Source organism: Pristiophorus japonicus, chromosome 16, assembly GCF_044704955.1.
Source record: "Pristiophorus japonicus isolate sPriJap1 chromosome 16, sPriJap1.hap1, whole genome shotgun sequence".
NCBI classification, from domain to species: domain Eukaryota; kingdom Metazoa; phylum Chordata; class Chondrichthyes; family Pristiophoridae; genus Pristiophorus; species Pristiophorus japonicus.
Genome location: NC_091992.1, coordinates 68,617,768 through 68,630,852, shown reverse-complemented (window position 1 = coordinate 68,630,852; position 13,085 = coordinate 68,617,768). Strand labels below are relative to the sequence as shown.

Below are 13,085 nucleotides of genomic sequence, written 5' to 3'. Positions count from 1 at the left end.
AAGTGGATAACCTCACATTTATCCACATTATACTGCATCTGCCATGTATTTTCCCACTCACCTAACCTGTCCAAGTCACCCTGTAGCCTCTTAGCGTCCCCCTCACAGCTCACATCGCCACACAGTTTAGTGTCATCTGCAAACTTGGAGATATTACACTAAATTCCTTCATCCAAATCATTAATGTATATTGTAAATAGCTGGGATCCCAGCACTGAGCCCTGCGGCACTCCACTCGTCACTGCCTGCCATTCTAAAAAGGACCTACACTCTGCTTCCTGTCTGCCAAACAGTTCTCTATCCACGTCAGTACATTACCCCCAATACCATGTGCCTTAATTTTGCACACCAATCTCTTGTGTGGGACATTTTGAAAGTCCAAATACACAACATCCACTGGTTCACCCTTGTCCACTCCACTAGTAACATCCTTAAAAAATTCCAGAAGATTTGTCAAGCATGATTTCCCTTTTATAAATCCATGTTGACTTGGACTGATCCTGTCACTGCTTTCCAAATGCGCTGTTTAATAATTGATTCCAACATTTTTCCCACTGTTGATGTCCGGCTTAACCAGTCTATAATTACCCGTTTTCTCTCTCCCTCCTTTTTAAAAAAAAAAGTGGTGGTACATTTGCTACCCTCCAGTCCATAGGAACTGATCCAGAGTCGATCGACCTTTGGAAAATGATCACCAATGCATCCACTATTTCTAGGGCCTTTTTCCTTAAGTACTCTGTGATGCAGACTATCAGGCCCCAGGAATTTATCGGCCTTTAATCCCATCAGTTTCCCGCCTAATAAAGGTATCCTTCAGTTCCTCCTTCTCACTAGACCCTCGGTCCCCTAGTACTTCCGGAAAGTTATTTGTGTCTTCCTTCGTGAAGACAGAACCAAAGTATTTGTTCAATTGGTCTGCCATTTCTTTGTTCCCCATTATAAATTCACCTGAATCTGACTGCAAGGGACCTACGTTTGCCTTCACTAATCTTTTTCTCTTCACATATCTATAGAAGCTTTTGCTGTCAGTTTTTATGTTCCCGGCAAGTTTCCTCCCATACTCTATTTTCCCCCTCCTAATTAAACCTCCTCTGCTGAATTCTAAATTTCTCCCAGTCCTCCGGTTTGTTGCTTTTTCTGGCCAATTTATATGCTTCTTCCTTGGATTTAACACTATCCTTAATTTCCCTTGTTAGCCACAGTTGAGCCACCTTCCCCATTTTATTTTTACTCCAGACTGCGATGTACAATTGTTGAAATTCTACCTTGTGATCTTTAAATGTTTGCCATTGCCTATCCACAGTCAACCCTTTCAGTATCATTCACCAGTCTATTCTAGCCAATTCACGTCTCATAACATCGAAGTTACCTTTCCCCAAGTTCAGGCCCCTAGTTTCTGAATTAACTGTGTCACTCTCTATCTTAATAAAGAATTCTATCGTATTATGGTCACTCTTCCCCAAGGGGCCTCGCACAACAAGATTACTAATTAGTCCCTTCTCATTATGCATCACCCAGTCTAGGAATGCCAGCCCTCTAGTTGGTTCCTTGACATATTGGTCGAGAAAACCATCCCTAATACACTCCAGGAAATCCTCCCCCACCGCATTGCTACCTGTTTGGTTCGCCCAATCTATATGTAGATTAAAGTCGCCCACGATGACTGCTGTACCTTTATTGCACACATCCCTAATTTCTTGTTTGATGCTATCCTCAACCTCACTACTACTATTTGGTGGTCTGTGCGCAACTCCCACTAGCGTTTTCTGCCCTTTGGAATTCCGCAGCTCCACCCATACAGATTCCACATCATCCAGGCTAATGTCCTTCCTTACGATTGCGTCAATTTCCTCTTAACCAGCAACGCTACCCCACCTCCTTTTCCTTTCTGTCTATTTTTCCTGAATGTTGAATACCCCTGGATGTTGAGTTCCCAGCCTTGGTCACCTTGGAGCCATGTCTCCGTGATGCCAATTATATCATATTCATTAATTGCTGCCTGTGCAGTTAATTCGTCCACTTTATTACGAGTACTCCTCGCATTGAGGCACAGAGCCTTCAGGCTTGTCTTTTTAACACACTTTGCCCCTTTAGAATTTTGCTGCAATGTGGCCCTTTTTGATTTTTGCCTTGGGTTTCTCTGCCCTCCACTTTTACTTTTCTTCTTTCTATCTTTTGCTTCTGCCCCATTCTACTTCCCTCTGTCTCCCTGCATAGGTTCCAATCCCCCTGCTATGTTAGTTTAACCCCTCCCCTACAGCACTAGCAAACACTCCCCCCTCGGACATTGGTTCCGGTCCTGTCCAGGTGCAGACTGTCCGGTTTGTACTGGTCCCACCTCCCCCAGAACCGGTTCCAATGTCCCAGGAATTTGAATCCCTCCCTTGTGTACCACTCCTCAAGCCATGTATTCACCTGAGCTATCCTGCGATTCCTAATCTGCGATAATCGCTCTTTCCTGTGGAATAGTTGTTTTGACCAGAATTATTTGAGTTATTATATTTTTGTGAAAAAACTCATATCTTGTGTTTAACAAATAAAAATGTGACATAGAAGACGATTAATCCAGCAATACAGGGATGTGCTAAAGAATGGACCACCTTGGTTGTGTCTCTATAAAGTACACAGAGGCCAGGGATCCTTCCACAAGCCTCTCTTGGGCTGTGTGCCTCCACCTCTCGCTACCTGGCCCAGCAGCAATGTTTTAGACAACTGCCAACAGCAAGTGACATGGACAGAACCAAGGCCAATGAAATTCCATATAGATAAATACAATGTGTTACACATTGGGAGAAAGATTATGATTGGGCTGGGTCAGCATGGTTTTATGAAGGGCAAATCGTGTTTGACAAATCTATTTTGAGGATGTAGCTAGTAGGGTAGATAAGGGGTAATGAGTGGATTTTCAGAGTATTTGATAAGCTGTCACACAAGAGGTTGTTACACAAGATTAGGGCTCATGTGATTGGGGTAATATATTAGCATGGATTGAGGCTTGGTTAATGGACAGAAAACAGAGAGTAGGAATAAATGAGTCATTTTCAGGTTAGCAGACAGTAACTAGTGGGGTACCGCATGGATCAGTGCTTGGGTCCCAGCTATTCACAATCTATATCAATGATTTGGACGAGGGGGCCAAATGTCTTACCAGAGGTAAAGGGTACACAGCCAGATAGGGAATGGATGACCAACAGGAAGAGCAGTGCAAGGAAGGTAGTGCAGGGGTCCCCTGCGGTCATCCCCCTACAAAACAGATACACCGCTTTGGGTACTGTTGAGGGGGATGACTCATCAGGGAGGGCAGCATCAGCCAAGTTCATGGCACCGTGGGTGGCTCTGCTGCACAGGAGGGCAAGAAAAAGAGTGGGAGAGCTATAGAGATAGGGGATTCAATTGTAAGGGGAAAAGATAGGCGTTTCTGTGGCCTCTTCTGAGACTGCAGGATGGTATGTTGCCTCCCTGGTGCAAGAGTCAAGGATGTCTCGGAGCAGGTGCAGGGCATTCTGAAAAGGGAGGGTGAGCAGCCAGTTGTCGTGGTGCATATAGGTACCAACGATACAGGTAAAAAACGGGATGAGGTCCTACAAGACGAATTTAGGGAGCTGGGAGCTAAATTAAAAAGTAGGAACTCAAAAGTAGTAATCTCAGGATTGCTACCAGTGCCACGTGCTAGTCAGAGTAGGAATCTCAGGATAGCTCAGATGAATATGTGGCTTGAGGAGTGGTGCACAAGGGAGGGATTCAAATTCCTGGGACATTGGAACCGGTTCTGGGGGAGGTGGTAGCAGTACAAATCGGACGGTCTGCACCTGGACAGGACCGGAACCAATGACCGAGGGGGAGTGTTTGCTAGTGCTGTTGGGGAGGAATTAAACTAATATGGCAGGGGGATGGGAACTTATGCAGGGAGACAGAGGGAAGTAGAATGGGGCAGAAGTAAAAGATAAAAAGAAGAAAAGTAAAAATGGAGGGCAGAGAAACCTAAAGCAAAAAGGGCCACATTACACCAAAATTCTTAAAAGGGCAAAGTGTGTTAGAAAGACAAGCCTGAAGGCTCTGTGCCTCAATGCGAGGAGTATTCAGAATAAGGTGGCCGAATTAACTGCGCAGACAGCAGTTAACGGGTATGATATAATTAGCATCACGGAGACTTGGCTCCAGGGTGACCAAGGCTTGGAACTCAACATCCAGGGTTATTCAACATTTAGAAAGGACAGACAGCAAGGAAAAGGAGGCAGGGTGGCATTGCTGGTTCAAGAGGAAATTAATGCAATTGTAAGAAAGGACATTAGCTTGGATGATGTGGAATCGGTATGGGTGGAGCTACGGAATACAAAGGGGCAGAAAACGCTAGTGGGAGTTGTGTGCAGACCATCAAACATAGAAGTAAGGTTGGGGACAGCATCAAACAAGAAATTAGGGATGCATGCAATAAAGGTACAGCAGTTATCATGGGTGACTTTAATCTACATATTGATTGAGCTAATCAAACTGGTAGCAATGCGGTGGAGGAGGATTTCCTGGAGTGTATTAGGGATAGTTTTCTAGACCAATATGTCGAGGAATCAACTCGGGTGCTGGTCATCCTGGACTGGGTGATGTGTAATGAGAAAGGACTAATTAGCAATCTTGTTGTGCGAGACCCCTTGGGGAAGAGTGACCATAACATGGTGGAATTCTTTATTAGGATGGAGAGTGACACAGTTAATTCAGAAACTAGGGTCCTGAATTTAAGGAAAGGTTACTTCGATGGTTTGAGGCGTGAATTGGCTAGAATAGACTGGCAAATGATACTTAAAGGGTTGACGGTGGAAAGGCAATGGCAAACATTTAAAGACCACATGGATGAACTTCAGCAATTGTACATCCCTGTCTGGGGTAAAAATAAAATGAGGCAGATGGATCAAACGTGGCTAACAAGGGAAATTATGGATAGTGTTAAATAGAAGGAAGAGGCATATAAATTGGCCAGAAAAAGCAGCAAACCTGAGGATTGGGAGAAATTAAAAATTCAGCAGAGGAGAACAAAGGGTTTAATTAGAGGGAGAAAATAGAGTACGGGAAGAAGCTTGCCGGGAACATAAAAACTGACCAATAGCTTCGATAGATATGTGAAGAGAAAAAGATTAGTGAAGACAAACCTAGGACCCTTGCAGTCTGATTCAGGTGAATTTATAATGGGAACAAAGAAATGGCAGACCAATTGAATAAATATTTTGGTTCTGTCTTCATAAAGGAAGACACAAATAACCTCTGGAAGTACTCGGGGACAGTGGGTCTAGTGAGAAGGAGGAACTGAACGATATCCTTATTAGGTGGGAAATTGTGTTGGGGAAATTGATAGGATTGAAGGCCGATAAATCCCCGGGGCCTGATAGTCTGCATCCCAGAGTAGTTAAGGAAGTGGCCCTAGAAATAGTTGATGCATTGGTGATCATATTCCAACAGTCTATCGACTCGGGATCAGTTCCTATGGACTGGAGGGTAGCTAATGTAACACCACTTTTTAAAAAGGGAGGGAGAGAGAAAACAGGTAATTATAAACCGGTTAGCCTGACATCAGCAGTGGGGAAAATGTTGGAATCAGTTATTAAGGATGAAATAGCAGCGCATTTGGAAAGCAGTGACAGGATCGGTCCAAGTCAGCATGGATTTATGAAAGGAAAATCATGCTTGACAAATCTTCTGGAATTTTTTGAGGATGTAACTAATAGAGTGGACAAGGATGTGGTGTATTTGGACTTTCAAAAGGCTTTTGAAAAGGTCCCACACAAGAGATTGGTGTGCAAAATCAAAGCACATGGTATTGAGGGTAATATACTGACGTGGATAGAGAACTGGTTGGCAGACAGGAAGCAGAGAGTCGGGATAAACGGGTCCTTTTCAAAATGGCAGGCAGTGACTAGTGGAGTGCCGCAGGGCTCAGTGTTGGGACCCCAGCTCTTTACAATATACATCAATGATTTGGATGAAGGAATTGAGTGCAATATCTCCAAGTTTGCAGATGACACTAAAATGGGTGGCGGTGTGAGCTGTGAGGGGGACGCTAGGAGGCTGCAGGGTGACTTGGACAGGTTAGGTGAGTGGGCAAATGCATGGCAGATGCAGTATAATGTGGATAAATGTGAGGTGATTCATTTTGAGGGCAAAAACGCGAAGACAGAATATTATCTGAATGGCGGCAGATTAGGAAAAGGGGAGGTGCAACGAGACCTGGATGTCATGGTTCATCAGTCATTGAAAGTTAGCATGCAGGTACAACAGGCAGTGAAGGCGGCAAATGGTATGTTGGCCTTCATAGCTAGGGGATTTGAGTATAGGAGCAGGGAGGTCTTACTGCAGTTGTACAAGGCCTTGGTGAGGCCTCACCTGGAATATTGTGTTCAGTTTTGGTCTCCTAATCTGAGGAATGACATTCTTGCTATTGAGGGAGTGCAGCGAAGCTTCACCAGACTGATTCCTGGGATGGCAGGACTGACATATGAGGAGAGACTGGATCAATTGGGCCTTTATACATTGGAGTTTAGAAGAATGAGAGGGGATCTCATAGAAACAGGTAAGATTCTGACGGGACGGGACAGGTTAGATGCGGGTAGAATGTTCCCGATGTTGGGGAATTCCAGAACCAGGGGACACAGTCTTCGGATAAGGGGTTGGCCATTTAGGACTGAGATGAGGAGAAACTTCTTCACTCAGAGTTGTTAACCTGTGGAATTCCCTGCCGCAGAGAGTTGTTGATGCCAGTTCATTGGATATATTCAAGAGGGAGTTAGATATGGCCCTTACGGCTAAAGGGATCAAGGGGTATGGAGAGAAAGCAGGAAAGGGTACTGAGGTTGAATGATCAGCCATGATCTTGTTGAATGGTGGTGCAGGCTCGAAAGGTCGAACGGCCTACTCCACCTATTTTCTATGTTTCTATACAAGTTTGCTGACGATACAAAGCTAGGTGGGAATGTAAGTTATGAGGAGGATGCGAAGAGGCGCCAAAGGGATATATATCAACAGCCTAAGTGAGTGGGCAAGAACATGGCAGATGGAGTATAATGTGGAGAAATGTGAAGAATGGAAAAGCAGAATTTAAAAAAAAAAAGGTGACAGACTGTTTAATGTTGGTCTTCAGAGGGATTTGGGTGTCCTTGTACACACATCAGAGTTAGTATGCAGGTACAGCAAGCAATTCGGAAGGCAAATGGCATGTTGGCTTTTATTGCAAGGCGGTTGAAGTATAAGAGTAAAGAATCTTGCTGCAATTATTTAGGGCTTTGGTGAGACCACACCCAGTGTACTGAATACAGTTTTGGTCTCCTTCCATAAGGAAGGATATATTTTCATTGCAGGGGATGCAATGAAGGTTCACTAGATTGATTCCTGAGATGAGGGTTGTCCTGAGAGGAGAGATTGAGTAGACTAGGCCAATATTCTCTGGAGTTTAGAAGAATGAGAGGTGGTGATCTCATTGAAACATCTAAAATTCTTACACAGCTTGACAGGGTAGATGCTGAGAGGTTGTTTCCCCTGGCTGAGGAGTCTAGAACAGGGGGCATAGTCTCAGGATAAGGGGTTGGCCATTTAAGTCTGAAATGATTAGTAATTTCATCACTCAAGAGAATTGTGAATCTTTAGATATCTCTGCCCCAGAGAGCTGTGCATGCTGAGTTGATGAGTATATTCAAAACTCAGATCAATTGATTTTTGGACTCTAAGGGAATCAAGTGATATGGGGATAGGGCGGGAAAGTGAAATTGATGTAGAAGTTCAGCCATGATCTTATTGAATGGTGGAGCAGGCTTGAGGGGTCGAATAGCTCGTTTTGCTCCTATTTCTTATGTAAAATGAAAAGTCCGTTCCTACTCTTTCTGCATAACTGTGCTCTTTGTTGGTGGCGGGCAGCTCATTTTGTGGGGCAGTCAGCAGAAGTAGTCCTTGGGCACCTACTGGTCAGGAATCTTGGGAGACCCTAAAGTAAGTACCTCTTGTCTTTACAGGAGCATTGTGTCAGGAGGCCCTCTGGCTGCTGGTCTTGGACAATAGACAGAAAACTCGGCTAGGCGTCTATTGCCTGATGCATCATCATAGGCAGTCCCTCGGAATCGAGGAAGCCTCGCTTCCAATCTAAAAATGAGTCCTTAAGTGGCTGAACAGTCCAATCCGAGAGCCACAGTCCCTGTCGCAGGTGGGACAGACAGTGGTTGAGGGAAGAAGGGGTGGGTGGGACTGGTTTGCCGCACGCTTCTTCCGTTGTCTGCACTTGTTTTCTGCATGCTCTCGGCGATGAGACTCGAAGTGCTCAGTGCCCTCCCGGATGCACTTCCTCCACTTAGGGCGGTCTTTGGCCAGGGACTCCCAGGCGTCAGTGGGGATGTTGCACTTTATCAGGGAGGTTTTGAGTGTGCCCCTGTTACGTTTCCGCTGCCCACCTTTGGCTTGTTTGCAATGAAGGAGTTCCAAGTGGAGCACTTGCTTTGGGAGTCTCGTGTCTGGCATGCGAACAATGTGGCCTGCCCAGTGGAGCTGATCAAGTGTGGTCAGTGCTTCAATGCTGGGGATGTTGGCCTGGTCGAGGACGCTAACATTGGTGCATCTGTCCTCCCACAGGATATTACCTATTGCAGGCTTCTGCTCAGTGCATACATCCCTGCTCCATGGGAGCCTCTGGGCTATGCAAATGACCTGCACCCGCGAATCTAGTCAGGTTAGGTCTGGCCTGGGTGACAACCACTTCGACACAGAGCCTCCTGCAGAATCTCCCCCCCCCCCCCACCCCCCCACTCATGGCCAGTCATAGTGGAGCAGCACTCGACAAAGGAAAAGGAATTCTGAGCCACACCGTACCCCGCTCGCACTGAGCCCCGCTCGCACCGGGCTGCGCGGCGCCCCGCTCACGCTGAGCCGCATGGTGCTACCATGTAAAAGTCGGTGAAGGAAAGAATACTCGAGCCTAGTCGTAGGTCGGTCACAAACCTTTTATTTACAGACACACATTACGTACCATGCATCCCCAAGGTAAGCTCCCTCCACTTCCTGTGCCTGCTCACATCTAGGAACACAAGCAAGTCCCCAATTAATACCCACCATCTGAATAAGTCAACAGAGATTCCCTTCTCTCTCAGATTTAAAAAAAAAAGAGACTTCCATACTCTGTACAAAGCATTATATTGTGAGTTAACCCTTCTTTAATTTCTTTTAGTACTTTTAGTAAAACAGTTGATGGCTTGAATCCACCTATTTAATTTTAGAGATTTCTTTTCTCCAGCATTTGTTTCAATCTAGCAAATGTTAATGCGTAATCTATTCTCATTCATATTTTTCGTAAAGTGTACATTATCCCACAGTGACCGATTTGTCTACATAATATTCAATGGGTTTTCTATCTTCAGTACTCCCATTGTACAGGATGTTACTCAAGATATTTGCTAGATAGAATCTCATATCCACTGCCTCTACAAGAGCCAGTGTTTCAGCAGCCAGAGTAATTTTAACAGCCCTTTTTATTTTCTTAGATTCCAAAGCTAAAGGACTTAATTTCCCATTCTCCCCCATCAGAAACAGTATGAAAGCAGCAGCACTAGAATACTCATCAGGGAGGTTAGCATGTGAAACATCGCTAAAGGTAGCTAGCTTCATGTTCATTGGGTGGCCTAGGGATAGGACCTTAAGGACACATTGATCCAGATTTCATTTTCGTAATGTTTTATGTGCCCATAAAACATTCTCTGCTTTGGTGTGTTTCACCGAAGTGCTTAAATCCAACACATCAAAACTAGCATCCGGTCTAGTCTGAGTGTACAACAAGTCCAACTGACCAATCCAGATTCACATTTGCTCTGTCTCTTTAGATATGACATCACCTTTCTGTGATGACCTCGTATGATTAACCGTGATAGGAGTACTGCTCTCGAAATAGGACTGTTGATTTTTAAATTATCACCCCCATTTGGCTTAAAATCTGAACTAATATATTTAAAAGCCCCACAGGTTTGACTCCCAATGTTAAATTCTACTCTAATCTTATTAATCTTCTCAAATTCTACCGTGCCACCCCATAAGAAATTATCAACATGCATCATGAAGATGCCTGAAAGCTTTCCTTTACGGTACCAATAAAACATTGCGGGATCTGATTTTAATTGCACACAACCTATTTTCAGCAAAACCAATCTCACCAAAAAATACCATATGCTAGAACCATCATTCAGTCCATAGACGCATTTGTTTAGTTTCCATCGTTTTCCTTCTGCATCTGCTGACTCTTTTTGGCGATTTCAGAAACCCTTCTCTCTAGAAAGTGTCGCCCTGCAGAAATGCAGCTTACATGTCAATTGGCCTACATTCCCGTGAATATGTGACCAAAAGAGCCAAAATGATTTTCTAAGATTACTTTTCCAGGCGTGGGAGAGTCCACTCTAACATCTGTATCACCCAGTTTCTCTTCAAAATCCCTTGCTACCAACCTCGCTTTAGCTTAATAAGTTGCATCTGTAAGGACTTTTTCAGTACAAAACCCATCTGCGTCAAAGCTGGTTGACCCTTATCTGGTACCTCAGAATAAACTCCAAATTTTTTCTAACTATCTAACTCCCTTTGGTTTGCCTCTCTTACTCGATTATTCTCAAGTTTATTGGCAGCCACCAACACTTCACCATCATGAGGGCTTCTACTTCTAGTTCTGTTACATGCCTGTTTCTGTAGTCTTTGTTTAATGTCTGATATATTCATGCTATATAGCCTTTACTTCTACTTCTATTAGCAGGCCGGGGCCATTAGAGGGAGCAGCGTGCGGTGACATACCACTGCAGGGAGCAGCGCGTGCTGCTGCAGGAGGGCGACAGCTGACTGCAGTGTGGGCAGGTACACCAGGAGCGGCGAGGTCGGGGCAAAGGTGTGGCAAGAGTTTGTAGAGGGAAGTGATCGGGGCTCAGAAGAGACGAAGGCCCAGGGGCTGCAAGGGCCAGCCCACACTGCGATATGTGTGCACTCTAGGTCCGTGCAGCAGAGCTGGTCTCCAGTCGTCCTGGTTAATCCTTGCCACTGGATCAAGACCTCGCTCTGTCAAGCCTGTGTGGTGGCTGGTGTGCAACAGCCACCCTATGTTTAAAAAATCCACGCACAGGCATCTTCCATCCTTCAGGATGTAGTTCGGGATCCAGAATATCAATGAAACACCTGTGAACTCATCCGTTTTCGGCGTGGAAGCAAGTCATCCTCGTTTCGAGGGACTGTCTATGTTGATGACGTCTATGTCTGTAAGGACTACGACTGCGAGATCTCCCTCTTGCACTATCAGAGGCTCTTTCTCTAGTTCGTGATCATTTTCTGACGTGAGAGTCACTTCCGGACTCCTTATCGCTACTTATACTGTACTTTCTTCCCATTCTTTCACACCATTCTGCCAGTCCATGGACCTTGCTTGTTAGCCATCATCCTGAATATTCAACCAACATTTAAACTTAGCTGTAGCTTTTCCTGCACTTCCCAAAATTGTCACATCTCTCCATTCATTTGTCTCTTCAGGAACAACTGTCACCCGTGTACCGACTTTGGGTAATTGTTTTGTGAATGTGATAGCTCTGTCATGTATGCCATGATCACTCAAATTACCACTGTCCGGCCCTTGATCCACTTCATTTTGTTCCTCAGGACCCTCATCCAAAAAAATAAACATTTGAGAGGTACAAGGTGCTTCGTTTACTGCTATCAACAGTCCGAGATGTTATCATTAATTACAATTAATTGTGAGGGATGAACCATAATAGTTTGATTGCCATGTTTGGCAAGTACTGTCTTATCACAAACTATCACCTTTTCAGGGCCTTCCCATTCCCTATTAGCCTCTCTTGTATCGTATACCAAAACTCCTGAATTGAATTCTGGCTCAGATAATCTAATACGATACCTCGGTGTGCTATGAATTTTTTCTGATTTCTCAGCCTTGATAAAATCTTGTCTCCCTGCATGGAAAGCATTCAAATGCTCAGAAAAAGTGGCACTGATTGTCGTACCTTCTGGAGCAGGAGGATTATCACAAAGAACAGAAGGTAATTTAGGATTAGACTAGTTGGTAAGGATTATATCCTCCAACCATCTGCAGAGAATTCTTTGCGGGAACTGCCCATGCTAGGGCAATTGACAATTTACACTTTTGTCAATCAGCCAAAATTGCATCCACCATGTCAACAATCACAGCATGATTCCTTTCACAAAGACCATTGGTATAAGGGCTGCTGTATTCATGACAATGATGCTCATATTCTCTCACATTTCTCTGAACTCCTTATTAACAAATTCATCTCCTTTGTTGGTCAACAAATTTGTTGGTGTCTCAAGTCCCGTCCTCGAGAGCAAGACATTAATAATAGCTGAAACCAGCACAGGTTTAAAGTAGTTTGATTTTTTTTTTAATCATCCCTGTGGGAATCACCTCAATCTCTCTCCATTTGAACACATTCTCCAGGAACAGGCCACCAGTCATCTTAACCCCAAATATTCATCTGGAAAATAACTTCACTCTGAATCTTAGATCTACACTTCATACCTGAATGGGGTCCATAAACTGTGGAGAGACAAAGTTGATGCTATCCAACTTTTCCAGATGAAACCTGAATGTTCTTACACAAATATTCAGTAGCAAATTCCAAAATACCCAGGAAACACGAGCTTAAAAAGCAGGGTGTCAGACAGGACTTTTTCCCCAGAAGCAGATGGTATAGTTCAGAGGAAGTTAGATGTATTTCTGGAAAGAAAAAGGATTGAAGGATTGAAGGATGTGGTCAAAAGGTAAGTAGTTGGGATTGTCTCTAATGAAACTGATGACCTTTTCCAGTTTTAACATTTCTTCTGTTCTTCAAACAATTTGCTGTTATTTATCGTGTGGTTTATTTCTATCCTGGGTTATTTATTACACAGTTCATTTACAGTACCCTGTATGACTATAACTTCACTTAAAAATATTATCTTGGATAATGTTAGAGAATGGTTTTTATTTATAAGATAATCTACCTATTCCTTAAAATCAATAAAGTTCTTGAATTGATGAGGTCATGTGTTCATAGATTTATTAAGTACATGCAATGGTACTTGGGAAT

The 13,085-nt window shown here is 44.1% G+C and overlaps 1 protein-coding gene across 1 annotated transcript in view; it reads left to right on the top strand.

Moving 5' to 3' along the window:
• Positions 1–13,085, top strand: part of LOC139226181 (MLX-interacting protein-like) — a 413,094-nt gene that overhangs the window by 53,911 nt on the left and 346,098 nt on the right. The gene's annotated exons all lie outside the window — the stretch shown is intronic.